Genomic DNA, 24,001 nt, shown 5'->3' with positions numbered 1-24,001 from the left:
GAGCACAATTTTGATTTGATTTTGAAAGGGATCTTTCAAAGTTTCTGAGCTTTTTTCTCGAACCACTAAATTGATTTAGAAGTGTCACGATATTTTTTGAAAACTTTTTAATCGAAGCCAACCGGGAGAAAGTGCTGTACAGATTTCTAAGTTGCACAGTAAATTCCCCTAACAGCACGATTAACTCCAACCAATCACTTCAAGAAATCGAAATCTTATCGAAAGCAATCAAAATCTAACGGAAGTAAATTCACAGTAAATTTGCAATCCAAGATTCTCATTTATAACACCGATGGAAACTATTCAATCAAGCCAACCGGCACCTCATGCCTTTGCTCCTTCACCGCCGGCTGTGCGAAACGGAACAAATGTACCGTAGATAACCCGAATCCGTTTAGTGTCACCGGATCAGCAAAGAGCACTGTTGAACTTGAGCTTGTGCGGGGAGGGGTTCGAGCAACGACTTCATCCCAAATCGATTTATCATCAACCCAAACAAACTACCGCTTTCTTCGAACTCACCTTTTCCAGTCCGGCTTTCCCAGCCGATTGTCTTTGGAAAATTGCTTGCAAGAGTGTTTGTGTGTGTGTGTGTGTGGCTCGCTCGAACCGTGATTTATCAATTTCCCTTTCGGCCAGCCCCGGCAAAAGGGGAAAAGTCCTCCGGAAGTGCTTTATCACACGATCCGATTTTTTTTCTCGGCTTTCGAGCGAAAATCTCGAACCCAAAAAGTCCTCACCAAATAAACGGCCATATAAACAATTTTCTCTTCGCAGTAATTGCGATGGTTATCTCTATTTTTCTCTCTTTTGGTTCGTCGCTGGTCATTGCGAGTCCGGTGTCGGGACGGGTTTTCGGATAATGTGGGGCCAAAAAAACCGATTGGAAACTGGTTTGGATTTGGACACCGGGGTGGTGGTGGTGGTACGCGACAGGGTTCACTTTTTATCACTGTCGATTTCCGGCCGATTTGCTCAGGACCTTCCCATAGCGTAACGTTGGATTCAAACTAGTGGGCAAACAGAGTAAACAGATATAGGACTACGATAGGGTTGCCAATTATGTCTCTGGATAAATTCGCACAGCCATTTTGCATCGGTAGTTTGTCCATATAATTTTTCATACAAATTTGGCAGCTGTCCAAACCAAAATGATTTATGAAAATTCTAAAATCTGTATCTTTCGAAGGAATTTTTGATCGATTTGGTGTCTTCGGCAAAGTTGTAGATATGGATGAGGACTACACTGAAAAAAATTATACACGGTAAAATTTTTTGGTGATTTTAGTTTCACTTTTTGTCACTAAAACTGCAGAAAAAACTCAATTTTATTTTATATTTTTTTACATGTTTTGAGAGACATCAAATTCCAACTTATCAGAAATTTCCAGAACGTGCATATCTTTGACCGAGTTATGAATTTTTGAAACAAAACTGATTTTTTCAAAAAATCCACAGATTGGTCGAAACAAATTTTCAATATCATTTTTCAAAGTAAAATTGAATTCGCAATCAAAAAGTACTTCAGTGCAAATTTATGTGATAGAGTGCAACATTTTTAGGTTATAATAATTTTTATGTTAGTTTTGTGATATAAGTCGCAGTTATTCTCTTTCTTTAATAAGTGCCCATGTTTGCCCACTTATGAAATCGATATTTTGAATAGCTTGGAAAATTCTGTACATTTTCCTTGCTTGTATTTTGTTAATACGACCCTTCGTTTAAAAACAGGAAAATTGTTGTTTTCTAAGTCTCACCCAAACAACCCACCATTTTCTAATGTCGATATCTCAGCAACTAATGGTCCGATTTTCAATGTAAAAATATGAAACATTCGTGAAATTTTCCAATCTTTTCGAAAACAATATTTCATTTTTGTAAATCAAGACTTATAATTCAAAAAGGCGTCATATTAAATGTAATACTCTTTTGAAACGTTTGATACTTAATTAAACAAAATGAATAACTGCGACTTTTTTCAAAGAACTTACCTAAAAGTGGCTGTTACTTGAATATGGTTCTCGTTATAAACATTGCATTAGAATATTTTTTGACTGCAAATTCGGTTTTACATCGAAAAATGAAGTTGAAAAATGTCTGCGACCTATATTGATTTTTGAAAATAATTAGAATTGATTCCAAAATTCATACTCGGTCATAGATTTTTCGCACATTCTGGCGATTTCTGAAAAGTTGGCATTTGATGTTCCCTAAAACATTTTAAAAAATATAAAAATACTGTTTTTTGCAGATCATGTTTTAATGACAAAAAGTGAAATTCAAAATTACCAAAACATGTAACGTGTATAATTTTTCAGTCTGGCCGAAGACTTGGTGATTCATTGATCAAAAAATTTCTTCAAAAGATACAGATTTTTGAATTTTCATATGGGTAATTCTCTACCAACTCACACGAAATCGGGAAAAGTTGCCCCGACCCCTCTTCGATTTGCGTGAAACTTTGTCCTAAGGGGTAACTTTTGTCCCTGATCACGAATCCGAGGTCCGTTTTTTGATATCTCGTGACGGAGGGGCGGTACGACCCCTTCCATTTTGAACATGCGAAAAAGAGGTGTTTTTCAATAATTTGCAGCCTGAAACGGTGATGAGATAGAAATTTGGTGTCAAAGGGACTTTTATGTAAAATTAGACGCCCGATTTGATGGCGTACTCAGAATTCGAAAAACGTATTTTCATCGAAAAACACTAAAAGTTTTAAAATCCTCCCATTTTCCGTTACTCGACTGTAAAAATTTTGGAACATGTCATTTAATGGGAAATTTAATGTTCTTTTCGAATCTACATTGTCCCAGAAGGGTCATTTTTCATTTAGAACAAAATTTTTCATTTTAAAATTTCGTGTTTTTTCTAACTTTGCAGGGTTATTTTTTAGAGTGTAACAATGTTCTACAAAGTTGTAGAGCAGACAATTACAAAAATTTTGATATATAGACATAAGGGATTTGCTTATAAACATCACAAGTTATTGCGATTTTACGAAAAAAAGTTTTGAAAAAGTTACTTTTTGCGTTTCTCTTTGTTTCGTCGTCCGTGTCTGTCGCGGGTGACCATGAACGGCCATGATCGATGACGACCAACTTTTTCAAAACTTTTTTTCGTAAAATCGCGATAACTCGTGATGTTTATAAGCAAACCCCTTATGTCTATATATCAAAATTTTTGTAATTGTCTGTTCTACAACTTTGTAGAACATTGTTACACTCTAAAAATAACCCTGCAAAGTTAGAAAAAACACGAAATTTTAAAATGAAAAATTTTGTTCTAAATGAAAAAATGACCCTTCTGGGACAATGTAGATTCGAAAAGAACATTAAATTTCCCATTAAATGACATGTTCCAAAATTTTTTACAGTCGAGTAACGGGGAATGGGAGAATTTTTAAAACTTTTTTAGTGTTTTTTTCGATGAAAAATACGTTTTTTCTGAATTCTGAGTACGCCATCAAATCGGGCGTCTAATTTTACATAAAAGTCCCTTTGACACCAAATTTCTATCTCATCGCCGTTTCAGGCTGCAAATTATTGAAAAACACCTCTTTTTTCGCACGTTCAAAAATGGAAGGGGTCGTACCGCCCCTCCGTCACGAGATATCAAAAAACGGACCTCGGATTCGTGATCAGGGACAAAAGTTACCCCTTAGGACAAAGTTTCACGCAAATCGAAGAGGGGTCGGGGCAACTGCTGTGTGAGTTGGCGGAGAATTACCCATATATCATTTATGTATGGACAGCCGCCAAAGTTGCATGGAAAATGATATGAACAAATTAATAGTGCAAAATGTCTTCTTTGGGCAAACCGAAAACACTTTAAAAGTTTCAGCTGGATTAAAAAATAAAGTGCCTAATTGTTTTTTTTTTTTTCTGAACATGTCATTAAGAGGGAAATTTAATATACTTTGTGAACCTGCCATTACCGAGGAGGATAATTTTTTAATATTTAATTCAAAATTATATTTTATAATTTTGTGGCTTTTTGTAACTTTGCAGGGTTATTTTTCAGAGTTTCCATGCTGTTCTACAAAGTTACTAAAATTTTGATGTTGTAACTATCACGAGTTAATGCGTAATCATGAAAAAAAAAAGTTCTTTGGGAGTTGGCGGAGAATTACCCGTTCGGGACATTGATGCGATCAGGCTCAGTACGGTGGTCTTGCAATTATTAGATTTAATGTTTGATAGATTTTCGAAAAAAAAAATACTCGTTAGAATTTTGTACATTTATTTAAATTTTTATTTTTTAGGCCACAAAATTCAATATTAAGCGCTTATTGTAATGTAAATCTTGAATCCAAAATAGTCAAATATTTGTTTTCAATCAGAATCAGATTTTTTTCAATGTTTCTTAGATACATTTAAAGGAAACTTTCTAAAAACTTGTCAAAACAAATATGTTTTCAAAAAGAATGCTGTGTGACAAAAAAGGTGATGTTGCGGAAACCTTGCTCACACGAATTTCGACAGGTTTTTACTCCATAAACACTCGACTAAAATACCATGAAGAAAATAAATGGTCTAAAACATAGAAAACGCGTTTAAATTTCCCAGTTTTTCACTTCAAATCATAGTTAGGATGCTCACAAATAATGTTCTGTATTTTTATTAATCCAGGAAGTCGTCATATCTCTTTAACAACATGTCAATTTGGAATAAAATATTTGTTTTAAGTAATTTTTAAAAATGCCCCCCAAACCAATACCATCATCATATTATAGGCAACTTCATAATATTTTTTTTGTTCAAATATTGAAGAAATATTTTTTGTCATTTTAATGGCGAATTATCAAAATTTCTCATGAAAATTTCTGTTCTATTTCAGTTACTGCCTGCATTGTTATCTTTCCAAGTCATATGCATTGTTATATAACAACATTTTATAACAATTTAATTACTGCAAACCAATCAATTTGATTGAATTGCCCTTGTGACGTTAGCGCCCATAGTACATCAAATTCATTGGCCCCAGTTGATGAAAATTGCTGTTCATGAAAAATATTATTGACGTTATCTATATAACTGAACAATTGTCTACCAAAACCAGAAACGGATTTTCACTTTTGGACTCGACCTTCACCGGTTTGGACCAAACTTGGAGGGAATGTTCATCTACCGATAGTTAACAGAAATCTCAAGTTTGGTGCTGATTAGACCATCCCTCTATTTTTGGCACCGCCCTCTTTTTTGACGATTTTCTAAAAACTTTTTTTTCTTTAATCATAGCTTTGCAACTATTTGAGCAAAAGACTTTCTACAGGTTGCATTTTGTAGAAAATTGTTCAAGGAATTTGATAAAAATAAAATTTTAACCCTAAAATGCCCACTCATGTTTTTGTTTGTTTTTTTTTTCACCATCGTGTTCCCCAGACAATTTTACATAATAATTAATGTAGACCTCCAACTAAAATGAACAATTGGCAAGATACAGCGATTTTACAGAAAAAAGTTTGATTTTGTGCTGCACTCTATCCTATGAATTCAAATCCGAAATAAGTTTCTTACACATAAAAACCGAACTATACGGGATTCAAACCCTTTTTGTTGAAAAGTACGCCAAAATCATACTTTTTTTAGTAAAATCGCTGAATCTCGCCAATAATTCATTTAAGTTAGAGGTCTTCATTGATTATTATGTAAAATTATCTGGGGAACACGATGGTGATAAAATTAAACAAATAAAAACATAAGGAATTGGTAAAAACAGATTTTTAATACTTAAAACGTTAAAATATAATAGAAGTGGGCATTTAAGGGTAAAAATTTTATTTTTATCAAATCAAATGTTCTGTAAAATGCAACCTGTAGAAAGTCTTTTGCCCAAGTATTTTCAAAGTTTTGAAAATCGTCAAAAAAGAGGGCGGTGCCAAAAATAGAGAGATGGTTTAATCAGCACTAAACTTGGGATTTCTGTTAACTGTCACTCGATTATCTCGAGACTGGCTAAACCGGTTTTGTCTGTTTTGATCTCATTCAATCCGTCTTGGTGTCCCATAAGTCGCTATTGAAAATTATGCATACTTCAAAAGCTATGCTGAAAAAACGATTTTGAGTAAAGTTCGGAAGACCGTGAAAAGGGTCGTTTTTGTAAGAAACCCCGTCATGTTATACATTTCTAGATAGGTATTTAAAAGACCTTGTCAACGCGTCCAAGACATTGAAGATCTGACATTCCTATCGAAAGTTATACGCACTTAAGTGTTATTTATGCACTTTTTGGAGGCCGGACCTCAGATATTTTGATGAAAACGTTGTTCGGATCGCCCTGCAATATGAAATTCTGACTACCCAATCTAGCCCAATGAGTCAAATTGATAAAACACTGAAAAACACCGCCCTCTTGTGTCTATTTTAGATAGCACCCTTTAAATGTGAGGAAGGCACCAACCACCTAAGGGTGGATTAAGTAACGTTTTCATGTTACATTGAATTTTTGAATTTTACTTAATTTTTTTATATAGGGCCCCTTTTCCAAGATATAGCTATCAAATGTATGATTTCAGCAACAATTTTGCTGTTTTTAGATTTTGTTTTCGAATAGTGACCTTGAGTCTTTTTTTAAAGTTCCGAAAATTTTAAATTGAAGATTGGCCTACTGATTGCTGAGGTACAGTGCATATAAGAAAAAAAAAGAGGGAAATTGATGTTTTCTAAGTCACACCCAAACAACCGCCCTTCATTTTCTTATGTCGATATCTCAGAAATTAATGGTCCGATTTTCAATGTTAAAAATCAAGAGTTTTTATTTAAATAAGGTCCTTTAATCATATGAAACGCAATAGCTTAAAGTCTTAAAGGACGTTTTCAAAAAATCTTAAGAAATGAACATTTCTAAAACAATAACGCAGTGCATTCAATATCATCCAAGTGCAGCGACCTCAAATTTAAATCATTAAATTTGTCCATTTTTCGAACCTCACCACAGTTCTGACCATGCGCGCTTACGCAAGCATAAATAATTTTACCCATCGACTCGCGTTGCGCGACAAATAATTAAGCTTATGTACAGGTGTGGATCATGAGTCATCCTCACCTGAAAAGCCCTTTATTAATTTTCGCCAATTGTTAGGCAATCAAAAAATGGTTAAGCTTTCAATTATGAATGTGCGATGTTATTCCACAGGGAAATTGAAGGTGTGGCTTAACCAAATTCATTGGCATGTTTGTTCAATGGAGAATTCGACCTTCTCATTATTGACTTACATTTTTGAGAATATTTGAGGAACATAATTTTGATATTCCAATAACATAATTTAAAGTTTCACGACAATGGTTCGAACCCATGACTTCCGATTTTGAGGTGTACTCACTACACCATACGGAAAGTCATGAAGAATTGCAGAGGTCTGCACAATTTAATTCATGAGGTTCATCGATGCTTCTCATCGGAACGGACAACTTTTAGTAGAACAAAATTTAGTAGAGTTTTCGGGGACTGACTATAAAAACCCCAAAATTCTTGAGGAGTTCCAGAATTAGTTCCAGTCAGTTCCAGCCAGCTCCACTCCAGTGCAGTTCCAGTTCCAGAAGAAGCCCCAGACCAGCCGGACCCGCCAGCAGCCACCAGTAGCAGAGGCCCCAGTCCAGCCGGACTTAGCGGTGGAGGCCGCAGTCCGCCGGGACTTAGCCGCCGTGAAGAGTCCGCCGAGACTTAGCCGCTGTGAAGAGTCCACCCGGGACTTAGGAGTTCGGGGTCTGGCATGGCTCGGCGAAGAGGTCTGGAGGACAAGTCTGGCTTCAACGTAGAGAATTGGCTCGACGAAAGTCTTAATGAAATTAGCAACAAAAAGTTGAGTGATGTGATCGTGCGCGTAGAAGTTGAAAGTGTTACCACAAAAATGTAATCTTTTAAAAAATGTAATACACAGATAAGTGATGTTTACTGATCTGTTTTGACTCTACAAGTAAATATCACAAAAATCCTGAAAGCCTAAACCGCTCGGGCCGTTCACAAGGTTACATCAATAAAATATGTCACGCTTTAGGGCCCGGGTCACCCCGGGCTATCAAAGTCACCCCAGTTTACGGTATGTATTTTTTTACAAACTTTGCTCAATTTTAAATCCCTAAACGTTACTTTTCTCGCAAACTTACCTGAATAATTCACGTTCACCAACATCATTTCACCGCGTGTGTCATTCATGGTATCATCGGGGAGGGCCGCGAGGCGGGGACTATCGTACCAACTGTTGCCTGTTTGTCGGGTGTCGGGTTACGAAATGGCAATGTCCTTGTCACATTACACTAGTGGAGTAGGTGCGCTCTACACTAGCTACTACACGTAAGGGAAGGGCACCTATTTTCAACTGGTTTCTTTTTATCCTTGTTAATCAGTAAAATAAAACTACGAAAGTGATGACGTAAGGTCCTTCTACCCTAGTAATAGAACCGCGATATGAGTCGACATTCACGCTATCCCACCCTTCTGTTTTCCCCGGCCTGGGAGTGTAATACATCGTTCCACCCACACATTAAGGGGTACTAGTGTCCTCAGGGGTGCTATTCTGAAGTTGATTCCTAGAAAAAAAAAAAAACATATATTTCTCCATGAAACAAAAACTCTTAACATTTTTTTCAAGAAAATCACTTGACTTTTTTTCTAGAAACTCACTAGGTTGTCCCGGAAAAGTCGACGGCACCCGATTTGGATCCGTACAGCTTATTGGGGTTTACGTCAGTTTTAAAGAGTCGTAATTCTTTCCTGGCTCAGACGTTCAGCCGGGAGTGTCCACGCGATGGAGCACGCGATTACCGGTGAGCTTTAATTTGCAGTAATTCAGCCCACGGTCCACCTGGGTTCTCCCGAGGACGGGCCTTCCGGACGGTTTTACTGGGATTAGTTGGGCGGGAGGAAGTGCGGCGAAAAGTGTCCCGCGACCATGTTCTGTGTTTCGTGAATCGATTTTTGGAGCGGGGCTTACCGGGTGTCCAATTTGGTGCTGACCATCGAAAGGTTTTCAAATATTTACGGGACACGACGGGAGATTTGTGTGAGATTTTATCGTGGCGAATCGTTCCGCCGCGGCGAGGTGGATTGCAAAGGCTTTTCATGGTGCGATGGTGCCGTCTCGATATGGAAAAGTGGTGCCTGGTGGGTATACTTTATGTGCACACTCGGTTTTGTTTGGGAATCTGCTAAAAGTGTAATGTGGTCTCAAACCGAGCTTAACGGGAAATTGAGAAATTCCCGAAAATGTTTGCTGAATTACGATGGAGAATGGCTTTTGCGATGATAATTTTTTGTTTTCCACCAGGATAAACCAGGTAAAACGTAATCATGTTCTGCCAAAATCGTAGAAAAAAATAGCTTCTATCTTCTTCACTTTTCCTTGCAGGTCCACATTAAGACAATTCCTAATCCTTCCGGCTACAATTTATTTCAAGACCAAAAAATCCCCAGCTTCCCTCTAACGACCAGCACCGATCAATTAACGCTCAAACTGGCTAATGAACTGCCCCGAGCTTTTGGCTTCATTTGACCCAACGAACAAATCATCCCGCGTGCCTTCGCCAGAATCCTGCTCAACGGAAGAACCCTTTAATTACCCGCAGGACGCTGAGAAACCAAACTTGCCTCATCCACCACACCGTGATTTCAACTTTCGAAACTCTTTTTCTCCTGCGGCAGGAAATAACGAGAAACGCGAAACCCTGATTGTGCTATCCCCTTTCCTCCGCCACCATGCACAAATTGACTTTGGTCTTTGTGTTTTCCCATGGAGAAAATCTTTGAAAATTATGTTTCCACTTTTCACGCGGCGAGCTGCGAGGTTCGTTTTCTTGGCCCCCCCGAAAATCGCTTAATCAGTTCCATACATATTGCATTAGGTTCAATTTAAACTCCGAACAGACCTAAATACATATTTAATCATCGCAAATAGTCTCTGGAAATTGTCCAGCCGACCCAACTCGGTCGTAATCGCTTCCGCAGTCAGTGTCGCACACCTTTGCTTCGAGGGGTCCCCCGGTTGGTCGATTTTCGGTCTTTTTTCATGATTCTGAAATTGTGCCCTCCCACTTTTCGAGCGAACCCTTCGCAGGTATGTTTTTAAACGCTTAAGGCCGTGCTGTGCTAACAAAGATTTGTTGCATTTTTTCGAGAGGTTTTTCATTCATCTTATACTTTGCTTTGCAACTAAACTCAAAAATTCAATCATTTTTCAATCGTTTTATATTATTATTCCCACAAAAAAATAAATAAATGATTTTGACTAAGATATTTTTTTCAGTAGAGCAATCCTCGGAGATTTCGGCCATTCGATGTTTTTTTTGGTGTTTCTTAATGCAGCTGAAACTTTTTTGGTGCCTTCGGTATGCCCAAAGAAGCCATTTTGCATCATTAGTTTGTCCATATAATTTACCATAGAAATTTGTCAACTGTCCATACAAAAATGATTTATGAAAATTCGAAAATCTTTTGATCGATGTGGTGTCTTTGGCAAAGTTGTAGGTATGGATAAGAAATGCACGGTAAAAAAAATATTTTTAATTTCTTTTTTTGTCACTAAAACTAGATTTACAAAAAAATGATTTTGTTTTTTTTCTGTTTTGTTCTAAAGGACATCAAATACCACCTTTTCAGAAACTTCCAGAAAAAAAATTTTTTGACCGAGTTATGAATTTTTGAATCAATAATGATTAAAAAAAACTAAATTTTTGACACAAAAATGTTCAACTTCTTTTTACGATGTATAATCAAATTTGCAATCCAAAAGTACTTTAGTGAAATTTTGATAAAGTGCACCGTTTTCAAATCATACCCATTTTTAGGTAACTTTTTTAAAAATAGTCACAGTTATTCATGATTTAAAGTTAGTGCCCATGTTTGCCCACTTTTGAAAAACAATATTTTCATTTTGTTTTTAAATCAAGGCTTACAATGCAAAAAGACCAAACATTCAATATTTCGCTCTTTTGAAATGTTTGCCTTGATTTAATTTTTTTGTAAATATTGATTTAAAAAAATTTCCAACAATGTACATTGGACCATTATTTGCTGAGATATCGACATTAGAAAATGGTGAGTTATTTGGGTGGGGCTTAGAAAACATCAATTTTCCTGTTTTTAAACACTTGCATGGCAATATCTCAGCAACTAAGAGTCGTAGCAATAAAGTTCAAAAAATCAAAATATAGAGAATTCGAATCTGTTTTTGAGCAACTCTCTACGAAATCGGCCGATTCCGACCATTTTATTTTTTTTTTTATTTTTTTATTTGACTCAAACTTTGTGGGGGCCTTCCCTATGATCAAATAAGCTATTTTGCGTCATTGGTTCACCCATACAAGTTTCCATACAATTTTGGCTGCTGTCCATACAAAAATGGTATGTAAATATTCAAACAGCTGTAACTTTTGAGTGAATTTTCTGATCAATTTAGTGTCTTGGGCAAAGTTGTAGGTATTGTTGAGGACTTTTGAGAAAAAAATAGGTACACGGAAAAAAAATTTGCAGATTTTTTTATCAACATTTTTTTTTACTAAAACTCAATTTCCCAAAATACGTATTTTTTTATTATCGAGATTTTTTTATATGTTTTAGGGGACAACAATCCGCAACTTTTGAGCCATAGAGAAACATGGTCAAAAAATCTGCCGCCGAGTTATGAATTTTTGAAAAAATAGTGTTTTTTGATAAAATCGAAGTTTTATGCAAAAACAAGTTTGACATTACTTTTTAATGCAAAATTGAATTTGCAATCGAAAAGTACTTTACAGATTTTTTGATAAAGGGCTCCGTTTTCAAGATATAGCCACCGAAAGTTAGATTTTAGCGAAATATTTGCAGTTTTTCAATTTTTAAAAATAGTGACCATGAGTGACCATTTCTAAAAATATATTTTTTGAAAAGTTCAAAAAATTTGCTATAAAATTGTCTAAGAGACATTGAAGATTGGACATCGGGTTGCTGAGATAGAGCCGCTTTAAGAAAAAGAAACACTAAAATTGCATGAAACTTCAATTTTTTTTCCAAAAATCACTATTTTTTCAAAAATTCATAACTCGGTGGCAGATTTTTTTTACCATGTTTCTCTATAGCTCAAAAGTTGCGGATTTTTGTCCCCTAAAACATATTAAAAAATCTCGATAATCAAAAAATACGTGTTTTGGGAAATTGAGTTTTAGTTAAAAAAATGTTGATAAAAAAAATCTGCAAATTTTTTTTTCCGTGTACCTGTTTTTTTCTCAAAAGTCCTCAACAATACCTACAATTTTGCCGAAGACACTAAATTGATCAGAAAATTCACTCAAAAGTTACAGCTGTTTGAAAATTTACATACCATTTTTGTATGGACAGCAGCCAAAATTGTATGGAGATTTGTATGGGTGAACCAATGACGCAAAATAGCTTATTTGATCATAGGGAAGGCCCCCACAAAGTTTTAGCCAAATCAAAAAATACAAATAAAATCCATTTCCGGTTTTGGTAGAGAATTGCGCTTTTTTTCAAAAGAGTACAAAAATGGGCACTTTTTTAATAAAAATGAATAACTGTAAATATTTTCCAAAAAGTTTTCCTAAAAATGGCTGAAACTGGAAACCGTGTTACTTTATCAAAATTTCACTTAGTAACTTTTTGATTGCACATTCGATTTTACATCGAAAAATGATGTTGAAATTGTTTTGCGACCAATATTTCGAGTTTTTAAAAAAAATCAGTATTGATTGAAAAATTCATAACTCGGTCAAAGATTTTTTGCCCGTTTCGGTTAGACCAGATTCAGAGCAACAAAATGTATTTATTCATTCCCAAATTTTAAGCAATTAAGTGCTCTAAAACGTGCTGTCCTTATTCAGACTGTACTCTCGATTCGCCCCAGTTGACGATGGTTTGTTTTTTGTAAATCAAGTTTTAGTGGCAAAAAGTGAAATTTAAAATTACATTTTTTTTTACCTTTTTTCAGTGTTTTCCTTATCCATACCTACAACTTTACCGAAGACACAAAATCGATCAAAAAGTTTCTTCAAAAGATACAGATTTTTTATTTTTTATACATAATTTTTGTAAAAAAAACTGAATCTTTGTTATAAGGGGTAACTTTTGTCCCTGATCACGAATCCGAGGTCCGTTTTTTTGATATCTCGTGACGGAGGGGCTGTACGGCCCCTTTCATTTTTTTAACATGCGAAAAAAGAGGTGGTTTTCAAGAATTTGCAGCCTGAAATGGTTATGAGATAGAAATTTGAGAAATTTGGTGTCAAAGGGTCTTTTATTTAAAATTAGACGCCCGATTTGATGGCGTAATCAGAATTCCGGAAAACGTATTTTTCATTGGGAAAAACACTTTTTTTCGAAGGGTTATGTTTAAGAGTCAAATTATGTTGAACAATGTCACGGGATTGAAACTCGTCTGAATAACCTGTATCATTTTTTCCTTCAAAACGGTGGCGCCGCGTGGTGGTAGCTGCCCTGTTTATAACACTGTGAAATTATCCATGGCTAATCCAAGGAACCAAAAGGTGACAACAGATATGTCCGTCCAAAAGGGGTGCTGCAAAAAAAACTTATTAATTATAATAAATTTTCGAACAAATCAGCAACGAATTACAAGATTTATAGTCGAACTACACTTGAAATGTGGATTTGTTATTTGTTTTTGCAAAACCGCATATTTTTTTACGAAAGTGCCAAAAATATTCGTAATCACCTTTTTTCTCTTGGTGGCGCTTTGTATTAGTATGTGTGTGCACGCAGAACACAGAACAGTGCGAACTAGCAAAAATTCCTCACTTTCTTCTGATACAAGTCGCCATATTGAAATTGCTTACCCGTGACAATGTTGTAGAGCAGAAAATCACAAAAAAAATATGTGCAACATAAAGGGTTTGCTTGTAATTATCACGAATTATCGTGATTTTACAAAAAAAAAAAAATGCTTTTTGCGTTTCTCTTTGTTTTGTCGTTCGTGTCTGAACAACGACGACCAACTTTTTCAAAACTTTTTTTTTGTAAAATCACGATAACTCGTGATGGTTATAAGCAAACCCTTTATGTTTCGATATCAAAATTTTTCAAATTGTCTGTTTTACAATTGTAAAAAGTGTAAAACTATGTTCTAAATGCAAAAAAATATCTCTTTTGGTTTTTGACGATTTTCTCTCGAGAGGTCAAGACCTCACTGCCAGAAAATGGTGAAAGAAATAAGACTTAACGAATGTCATAAAGATTTACATGATGTTTTCTGTTGACTAGCAATTTGAATTTTTTTAAAGTTTTTTTTTTTTCTCACTGGAAAAGTAGTACAATTCTGAAAATGTGTGATATTGTCTGACAACATTGCTTGAACTCTCTTTTGTAAACCTCTTCTTTCGGGTGCTTTTCATTTCTTCATGTCTGACCGACATTCTCGACACCATCGTATTGCGAAAGGACTTTTCCTGAAGGGTTGTTTTGCTTCCTTGAGATTTGAGCAGGACCTGGCGCTCGTCCCTACCCCTTTCAACGTGCCATTTAATTGTGCCCCGAGACCTGGCTTTATTTTGATGTTTTTTCTTCGCTTTTGAGTTCTTTTTTGAGACCGTGTATTGTGAGATTTTTTTTATTGGTGGTTAAACCACTAACGATAAAGGTACACGAATTGTGCATGTAAATTGAGAATTTATTGCATGGTGACCTCACGAACATATTTTCAAATTTTATACTTTCTGTTAAATTAATGTTAATGGTGACATGCTGGTGTTTGTAGTACCAAACATTTGTTGCTGAAATTGAGCACTCTTCTAGAGTTAAGGTAGTCCTATCCAAACAGTCGTGATTGCATTTTGAAACTTAGTTACCCAACCAGCAAATGAATTAAATTTTGCAAATCCGTTCAAGAGCACTCGTGCGTTTACCACAGACAATAAGAGATTGAGTTTCGAAAAAAAAAAACACAACACACCAAAAACAACATCAATTCAACGTCAGACACCCACTTGTTCTGCCTAGCCACACTCACAAAAGTCGCAATTTTCCACAGTCCATTCTCGAAATGGCAAGCATCCTTAAAATTAGTCCGCCTGAAGGAGAAAAATCATTTTCACTTAAAACACACACACACAATGCAATGTCGTTCCTCGCCATGGCGACCGATCCCGAAAGTAAGGCCGTTGCTACAACAGCTGGAGTGACCGTCGACCGTGTGAGCTCCGGACGATAAGACGATAAGTGAAGCAGGACTCGGTGGCCAGTGTCTGGAATGCGAAATTTTGTCCTTTGTCTTTGGCGAGCAGGGAGTTCTAGCTTAACTGGTTGAATAATTTGATTTTTAGTTGTTAGTTTTTAGTTTTTAGTTTTTAGTTTTTAGTTTTTAGTTTTTAGTTTTTAGTTTTTAGTTTTTAGTTTTTAGTTTTTAGTTTTTAGTTTTTAGTTTTTAGTTTTTAGTTTTTAGTTTTTAGTTTTTAGTTTTTAGTTTTTAGTTTTTAGTTTTTAGTTTTTAGTTTTTAGTTTTTAGTTTTTAGTTTTTAGTTTTTAGTTTTTAGTTTTTAGTTTTTAGTTTTTAGTTTTTAGTTTTTAGTTTTTAGTTTTTAGTTTTAGTTTTTAGTTTTTAGTTTTTAGTTTTTAGTTTTAGTTTTTAGTTTTTAGTTTTTAGTTTTTAGTTTTTAGTTTTAGTTTTTAGTTTTTAGTTTTTAGTTTTTAGTTTTTAGTTTTTAGTTTTTAGTTTTTAGTTTTTAGTTTTTAGTTTTTAGTTTTTAGTTTTTAGTTTTTAGTTTTTAGTTTTTAGTTTTTAGTTTTTAGTTTTTAGTTTTTAGTTTTTAGTTTTTAGTTTTTAGTTTTTAGTTTTTAGTTTTTAGTTTTTAGTTTTTAGTTTTTAGTTTTTAGTTTTTAGTTTTTAGTTTTTAGTTTTAGTTTTTAGTTTTTAGTTTTTAGTTTTTAGTTTTTAGTTTTTAGTTTTTAGTTTTTAGTTTTTAGTTTTTAGTTTTTAGTTTTTAGTTTTTAGTTTTTAGTTTTTAGTTTTTAGTTTTTAGTTTTTAGTTTTTAGTTTTTAGTTTTTAGTTTTTAGTTTTTAGTTTTTAGTTTTAGTTTTTAGTTTTTAGTTTTTAGTTTTTAGTTTTTAGTTTTTAGTTTTTAGTTTTTAGTTTTTAGTTTTTAGTTTTTAGTTTTTAGTTTTTAGTTTTTAGTTTTTAGTTTTTAGTTTTTAGTTTTTAGTTTTTAGTTTTTAGTTTTTAGTTTTTAGTTTTTAGTTTTTAGTTTTTAGTTTTTAGTTTTTAGTTTTTAGTTTTTAGTTTTAGTTTTTAGTTTTTAGTTTTTAGTTTTTAGTTTTTAGTTTTTAGTTTTTAGTTTTTAGTTTTTAGTTTTTAGTTTTTAGTTTTTAGTTTTTAGTTTTTAGTTTTAGTTTTAGTTTTTAGTTTTTAGTTTTTAGTTTTTAGTTTTTAGTTTTTAGTTTTTAGTTTTTAGTTTTTAGTTTTTAGTTTTTAGTTTTTAGTTTTTAGTTTTTAGTTTTTAGTTTTTAGTTTTTAGTTTTTAGTTTTTAGTTTTTAGTTTTTAGTTTTTAGTTTTTAGTTTTTAGTTTTTAGTTTTTAGTTTTTAGTTTTTAGTTTTTAGTTTTTAGTTTTTAGTTTTTAGTTTTTAGTTTTTAGTTTTTAGTTTTTAGTTTTTAGTTTTTAGTTTTTAGTTTTTAGTTTTTAGTTTTAGTTTTTAGTTTTTAGTTTTTAGTTTTTAGTTTTTAGTTTTTAGTTTTTAGTTTTTAGTTTTTAGTTTTTAGTTTTTAGTTTTTAGTTTTTAGTTTTTAGTTTTTAGTTTTTAGTTTTTAGTTTTTAGTTTTTAGTTTTAGTTTTTAGTTTTTAGTTTTTAGTTTTTAGTTTTTAGTTTTTAGTTTTTAGTTTTTAGTTTTTAGTTTTTAGTTTTTAGTTTTTAGTTTTAGTTTTTAGTTTTTAGTTTTTAGTTTTTAGTTTTTAGTTTTTAGTTTTTAGTTTTTAGTTTTTAGTTTTTAGTTTTTAGTTTTTAGTTTTTAGTTTTTAGTTTTTAGTTTTTAGTTTTTAGTTTTTAGTTTTTAGTTTTTAGTTTTTAGTTTTTAGTTTTTAGTTTTTAGTTTTAGTTTTTAGTTTTTAGTTTTTAGTTTTTAGTTTTTAGTTTTTAGTTTTAGTTTTTAGTTTTTAGTTTTTAGTTTTTAGTTTTTAGTTTTAGTTTTTAGTTTTTAGTTTTTAGTTTTTAGTTTTTAGTTTTTAGTTTTTAGTTTTTAGTTTTTAGTTTTTAGTTTTAGTTTTTAGTTTTTAGTTTTTAGTTTTTAGTTTTTAGTTTTTAGTTTTTAGTTTTTAGTTTTTAGTTTTTAGTTTTAGTTTTTAGTTTTTAGTTTTAGTTTTTAGTTTTTAGTTTTTAGTTTTTAGTTTTTAGTTTTTAGTTTTTAGTTTTTAGTTTTTAGTTTTTAGTTTTTAGTTTTAGTTTTTAGTTTTTAGTTTTTAGTTTTTAGTTTTTAGTTTTTAGTTTTTAGTTTTTAGTTTTTAGTTTTTAGTTTTTAGTTTTTAGTTTTTAGTTTTTAGTTTTTAGTTTTTAGTTTTTAGTTTTTAGTTTTTAGTTTTTAGTTTTTAGTTTTTAGTTTTTAGTTTTTAGTTTTTAGTTTTTAGTTTTAGTTTTTAGTTTTTAGTTTTTAGTTTTTAGTTTTTAGTTTTTAGTTTTAGTTTTTAGTTTTTAGTTTTTAGTTTTTAGTTTTTAGTTTTTAGTTTTTAGTTTTTAGTTTTTAGTTTTTAGTTTTTAGTTTTTAGTTTTTAGTTTTAGTTTTTAGTTTTTAGTTTTTAGTTTTTAGTTTTTAGTTTTAGTTTTTAGTTTTTAGTTTTTAGTTTTTAGTTTTTAGTTTTTAGTTTTTAGTTTTAGTTTTTAGTTTTTAGTTTTTAGTTTTTAGTTTTTAGTTTTAGTTTTTAGTTTTTAGTTTTTAGTTTTTAGTTTTTAGTTTTTAGTTTTTAGTTTTTAGTTTTTAGTTTTTAGTTTTTAGTTTTTAGTTTTTAGTTTTTAGTTTTTAGTTTTTAGTTTTTAGTTTTTAGTTTTTAGTTTTTAGTTTTTAGTTTTTAGTTTTTAGTTTTTAGTTTTTAGTTTTTAGTTTTTAGTTTTTAGTTTTTAGTTTTTAGTTTTTAGTTTTTAGTTTTTAGTTTTTAGTTTTAGTTTTTAGTTTTTAGTTTTTAGTTTTAGTTTTTAGTTTTTAGTTTTTAGTTTTTAGTTTTTAGTTTTTAGTTTTTAGTTTTTAGTTTTTAGTTTTTAGTTTTTAGTTTTTAGTTTTTAGTTTTTAGTTTTTAGTTTTTAGTTTTTAGTTTTTAGTTTTTAGTTTTAGTTTTTAGTTTTTAGTTTTTAGTTTTTAGTTTTTAGTTTTTAGTTTTTAGTTTTAGTTTTTAGTTTTTAGTTTTTAGTTTTTAGTTTTTAGTTTTTAGTTTTTAGTTTTAGTTTTTAGTTTTAGTTTTTAGTTTTTAGTTTTAGTTTTTAGTTTTTAGTTTTTAGTTTTTAGTTTTTAGTTTTTAGTTTTTAGTTTTTAGTTTTTAGTTTTTAGTTTTTAGTTTTTAGTTTTTAGTTTTTAGTTTTTAGTTTTTAGTTTTAGTTTTTAGTTTTTAGTTTTTAGTTTTTAGTTTTTAGTTTTTAGTTTTAGTTTTTAGTTTTTAGTTTTTAGTTTTTAGTTTTTAGTTTTTAGTTTTAGTTTTAGTTTTTAGTTTTTAGTTTTTAGTTTTTAGTTTTTAGTTTTTAGTTTTTAGTTTTTAGTTTTTAGTTTTTAGTTTTTAGTTTTAGTTTTTAGTTTTTAGTTTTTAGTTTTAGTTTTTAGTTTTTAGTTTTTAGTTTTTAGTTTTTAGTTTTTAGTTTTTAGTTTTTAGTTTTTAGTTTTTAGTTTTTAGTTTTTAGTTTTTAGTTTTTAGTTTTTAGTTTTTAGTTTTTAGTTTTTAGTTTTTAGTTTTTAGTTTTTAGTTTTTAGTTTTTAGTTTTTAGTTTTTAGTTTTAGTTTTTAGTTTTTAGTTTTTAGTTTTTAGTTTTTAGTTTTAGTTTTTAGTTTTTAGTTTTTAGTTTTAGTTTTTAGTTTTTAGTTTTTAGTTTTTAGTTTTTAGTTTTTAGTTTTTAGTTTTAGTTTTAGTTTTTAGTTTTTAGTTTTTAGTTTTTAGTTTTTAGTTTTTAGTTTTTAGTTTTAGTTTTTAGTTTTTAGTTTTTAGTTTTTAGTTTTTAGTTTTTAGTTTTTAGTTTTTAGTTTTTAGTTTTTAGTTTTTAGTTTTAGTTTTTAGTTTTTAGTTTTTAGTTTTTAGTTTTTAGTTTTTAGTTTTTAGTTTTTAGTTTTTAGTTTTTAGTTTTTAGTTTTTAGTTTTTAGTTTTTAGTTTTAGTTTTTAGTTTTTAGTTTTTAGTTTTTAGTTTTTAGTTTTTAGTTTTTAGTTTTTAGTTTTTAGTTTTTAGTTTTTAGTTTTTAGTTTTTAGTTTTTAGTTTTTAGTTTTTAGTTTTTAGTTTTTAGTTTTTAGTTTTTAGTTTTTAGTTTTTAGTTTTTAGTTTTTAGTTTTTAGTTTTTAGTTTTTAGTTTTTAGTTTTAGTTTTTAGTTTTTAGTTTTTAGTTTTTAGTTTTTAGTTTTTAGTTTTTAGTTTTTAGTTTTTAGTTTTTAGTTTTTAGTTTTATGTTTTTAGTTTTTAGTTTTTAGTTTTTAGTTTTTAGTTTTTAGTTTTAAGTTTTTAGTTTTTAGTTTTTAGTTTTTAGTTTTTAGTTTTTAGTTTTTAGTTTTTAGTTTTAAGTTTTTAGTTTTTAGTTTTTAGTTTTTAGTTTTTAGTTTTTAGTTTTTAGTTTTTAGTTTTTAGTTTTTAGTTTTTAGTTTTTAGTTTTTAGTTTTTAGTTTTTAGTTTTTAGTTTTTGTTTTTAGTTTTTAGTTTTTAGTTTTTAGTTTTTAGTTTTTAGTTTTTAGTTTTTAGTTTTTAGTTTTTAGTTTTTAGTTTTTAGTTTTTAGTTTTTAGTTTTTAGTTTTTAGTTTTTAGTTTTTAGTTTTTAGTTTTTAGTTTTTAGTTTTTGGTTTTTAGTTTTTAGTTTTTAGTTTTTAGGTTTTAGTTTTTAGTTTTTAATGTCAAATTTCCCAGAGATTGCTCCACTTGACTTGGGTGCCGTACAGCTTGGGATCATAGTTTGACCAAACCCGGTGACCAGAGGGTGAGCTATTTCGGGGAAGCAACAGTGCAACATTTTGGAGTGGTATTCGGTGTCGTTCTACCAGGACAGCTGGGAAACAGAAAAAAATCCCCGGGACCGTTCCAGGGAAGAACAAAGCAATTGCCAGAGCCAGGTTAATTCTCGACTCGGAAGTCGGGACGGAATGCCTGCTTTCTGTTTGAGACATTGGCGATTTTTGGCTTTAAAATCGAATAATCAACACCCTTTTTGCTAGAAGGTTCACTTGGAAGAATCCGGAAGGAAGAGGTTGGCCCTGTCTTAATTGTTGCTCGTCACAACTCCTGGACATAGCTGGATGTAGTCTGGTTATGTGAAGTACTATTTGCGAGCGAAATGCAATTCAAGTAGTGGTGGTAAACGACACAAGATTGGAGAATAATGAGAATTTAAGGTAATCAACAACAACATTTGGAAAGGTCATAAAACACTAATTAAGAATCAATACACAAATTTTGACAACATAAAAGCAAGCAAATTTTCAATCTCTCGAAACATACTCATAGCTGCTGCCACTGCCTCCTTTCAACACTCAACAGTCACTCCCGGTATCTTCATTCAAACGCAACATTTTCCCGCATTTTCGCACCGTTAAACTAAAGTTCAATGGTCGGTTTGCACGAACGCCATCCATTTCCAGGTACGTCGGACACGTGTGTGCGTGCGTGTACCAGTCGCACTACATAATTAAACCTCGCCCACACACACACACACACACACACACACACGAGATTTGTGAATGCGACACCCACCGTCGGAACATTTCGAGAACAAAAGACAGAGAGGGAAGTGACCAAACCTTAAATATGACATTTCGACCCCGGTGCGCAATCAACATTCGATCGAACGGTCGACCTTTTTTCCAATTTCCACGTGTGTGCGACCTTTTTCGGCTAATTACCGCACGTGGATGACGGTGTGTGTGTGTGTGTCCTTAACGTGCAGGGTTCGAGATAACCCCAGCGGCTTTAGTTCGGGCAATTGGACCAGCTCAGCACCAAACTTGCTAAATTTTGGCAAATCTGCAAAGTTGAAATCGAAAACGAAAACTTTCACTTTCCAGCATTGTGTGAATCGAAACGGTGGGTTGAAACGTGGAAAAGAGTAATTGAAATAGTAAGAAGTAAGTAGTAAGATGTTAGGAGTTGGAAGTTGGATGTTGTAAGTTGGAAGTCGGAAATGTTAGTTGGAAATTGGAAGTTGGAAATGGAAGTTAAAAATTGGAAGCTGAAAGCTGGAATTTAGAAGTTGGAATTTGGAAGTTGGAAGATGAATGTTGAATGTTGGATGTCGGAATTTGGAAGTTGGAAGTTGGAAGCTGGAAGCTGAAAGATGGAATTTGGAATTTGAAAGTTGGAAGTTGGAAATAGAAGTTGGAAGTTGGAAGCTGGAATTTTAAAGTTGGAAGTTGGAAGTTGGAAATGGAAGTTGGAAATTGGAAGCTGAAATTTGGAAGTTGAAATTTTGAAGTTGAATGTTGAAAGTTGGAATTTGGAAGTTGGAAGTAGGAAGTTAAAATTTGGAATTTGGAATTTGGGATTTTAAAGTTGAAAGTTGGAAGTTGGAAGCTGGATGCTGGAATTTGAAAGTTGGAAGTTGAAAGTTAGAAGTTGGAAATTGGAAGTTGGAAATGGAAGTAGGAAATTGGAAGCTGTAAGCTGGAAGCTGAAATTAAGAAGTTGAAATTTGGAAGCTGGAATTCGGAAGTTGGAATATGGAGGTTGGAAGTTGGAAATTGGAAGTTGGGAGTTGGAAGTTGGAAGTTGTAAGCTGGAATTCGGAAGTTGAAAGTAGGAAGTTGAAAGTTGGAAGATGAAAGTTGGTAGATGAAAGTTGGAATTTGGAATTTGGGAGTTGAAAGTTGAAAGTTAAAAATTGAAAGTTGAAAGTTGGAAGTTGGAAATTGGAAGCTGTAAGCTGGAAGCTTGAATTTGGATGTTGGAATTCGGGAGCTGGAATTTGGAAATTGGAATTTGGAAGTTTGAAGTTGGAAGTTGGAAGTAAGAAATGGAAGTTGGAAATTGGAAGTGGAAGTTTTAATTTGGAAGTTGGAAGTTGGAAGTTAAAATTTGGAAGTTGGAAGCTGGAATTTGGAAGTTGGAATTCGTAAGTTGAAAATAGGAAGTTAGAATTTGGAAGTTAAAATTTGGAATTTGGAAGTTGAAAGTTGGATGCTAGAAGCTGGAATTTGGAATTTGGATTTGAAAGTTGGAAGTTGGAAATAGAAGTTGGAAGTTGGAATTTGGAAGTTGGAATTCGTAAGTTGAAAATAGGAAGTTAAAATTTGGAAGTTAAAATTTGGAATTTGGAAGTTGAAAGTTGGATGCTAGAAGCTGGAATTTGGAATTTGGATTTGAAAGTTGGAAGTTGGAAATAGAAGTTGGAAGTTGGAAGCTGGAATTTTAAAGTTGGAAGTTGGAAGTTGGAAATGGAAGTTGGAAATTGGAAGCTAAAATTTGGAAGTTGGAAGTTAAAATTTAGAAGTTGGAAGTTGAATGTTGAATGTTGGAATTTGGAAGTTGGAAGTAGGAAGTTAAAATTTGGAATTTGGAAGTTGAATGTTGGATGCTGGAAGCTGGAATTTGGAATTTTGAATTTGAAAGTTGGAAGTTGGAAATGGAAGATGGAAGTTAAAATTTGGAATTTGGAAGTTGCAAGCTGGAAGTTGTAAATGGAAGTTGGAAGTTGGAAATTGGAAGTTAAAAATTGGAAGTTGGAAATGGAAGTTTGAAATTGGAAACTGGAATTTGGAAGTTGGAAGTTGAAATTTAAAAGTTGGAAGTTGAATGTTGAAAGTTGGAATTTGGAAGTTGGAAGTTGGAAGTTAAAATTTGGAATTTGGTAGTTGAAAGTTGGAAGCTGGAAGCTGGAATTTGGAATTTGGAATTTGAAAGTTAGAAGTTGGAAATGGAAGTTGGACATTGGAAGTTGGAAATGGAAATTGAATTGGAAGCTGGAATTTGGAAGTTGAAATTTGGAAGTTGGAAGTTGAATGTTGGAAGTTGGAAGTTGAAAGTTGAAAGTTGGAAGTTGCAATTTGGAAGTTGGAATTTGAATGTTGGAAGTAGGAAGTTGGAAGTTGGAATATAAAATAAATTAAGCATATATATATATATATTTTTTAAAGCACACCGTGAAAACGCAGATAAGCCGGATGGTTTCTGGGTTGGCATTTTCATTCAGGACTTACACCGGCCACCGAAGCCGCACGTGTTTGTATGAGTGTGTGTGCACGTTTGTTTGTTCTTTGGCACCGAAAAAGTGGGGGAAGGCATCCTTTTGTTTACTTTGTGGAATTTATCTGCCCAAAATCCATGACCCTCCTCCGTGTTTTTCCAGCACCTTGTAATAACGAACTAGGGGGCAATTATCACCACTAGTTCATTAATTAAAAATTAAATAAAAACCAGAACTTGAGACTCTTAGAGATGAGAGAGAGATGTAGAGATCTGCAACTGCTCACATTTGACGTGGGGAAGGAGAATTGTACCTACCCTTTCACAATCCTGGTTCGATTCAGCTAATCGCTCTGTCCTGGCAAAAAGAATCACAAAAGATCGTCGCTTTGGGTTATGGGAAAAGTCATGTTTATTGCGTTTTAAGTTGTCCTAATTTATTGATTTTACGTCGATTTAAAACTAACCTAACCATGTGTGTGTGTGTTCGTGTGTTCTAGTGTATCCCGCGGTGGTCGAGTCAAGTCGGAGGATCGTCCTCCGGCCAGGCCTGGCGCAGCAACGGTTTTGGTGTCTTTGGTTTTGTGTCTTTGTCTTTGGTAGAAAAAACCTGTACAGTGTTTAAGGTTTATTTTAGTACTTGTGCTTTCGTGTCTAGTGGTTAAACAATGAACTCACCGGATGGCCTCCGCCATTGCGCTCTACAGAATTCTCGGGTTGGCGCG

General features: G+C 32.3%; 1 protein-coding gene across 4 annotated transcripts in view; it reads right to left on the bottom strand.

Annotated features, from left to right (window-relative positions):
• The window catches only part of LOC6049643 (connectin), a 438,570-nt gene that overhangs the window by 206,823 nt on the left and 207,746 nt on the right, over positions 1-24,001 (bottom strand). The window contains exon 4 of one of the 4 annotated variants that reach the window (XM_038265772.1): positions 8,106-8,528. The exons of the other annotated variants lie outside the window; for them this stretch is intronic. The gene's annotated coding sequence lies outside the window, so the exon portion shown is untranslated. The remainder of the gene's footprint in view (positions 1-8,105; positions 8,529-24,001) is intronic. 4 annotated transcript variants of the gene reach the window in all.

The sequence above is a fragment of the Culex quinquefasciatus genome, chromosome 3 (genome assembly GCF_015732765.1).
Source record: "Culex quinquefasciatus strain JHB chromosome 3, VPISU_Cqui_1.0_pri_paternal, whole genome shotgun sequence".
Classification (NCBI taxonomy): Eukaryota; Metazoa; Arthropoda; class Insecta; order Diptera; family Culicidae; genus Culex; species Culex quinquefasciatus.
The sequence above is the reverse complement of the archived record's forward strand: the minus strand, read 5'-3'. Positions and strand labels throughout refer to the sequence as shown.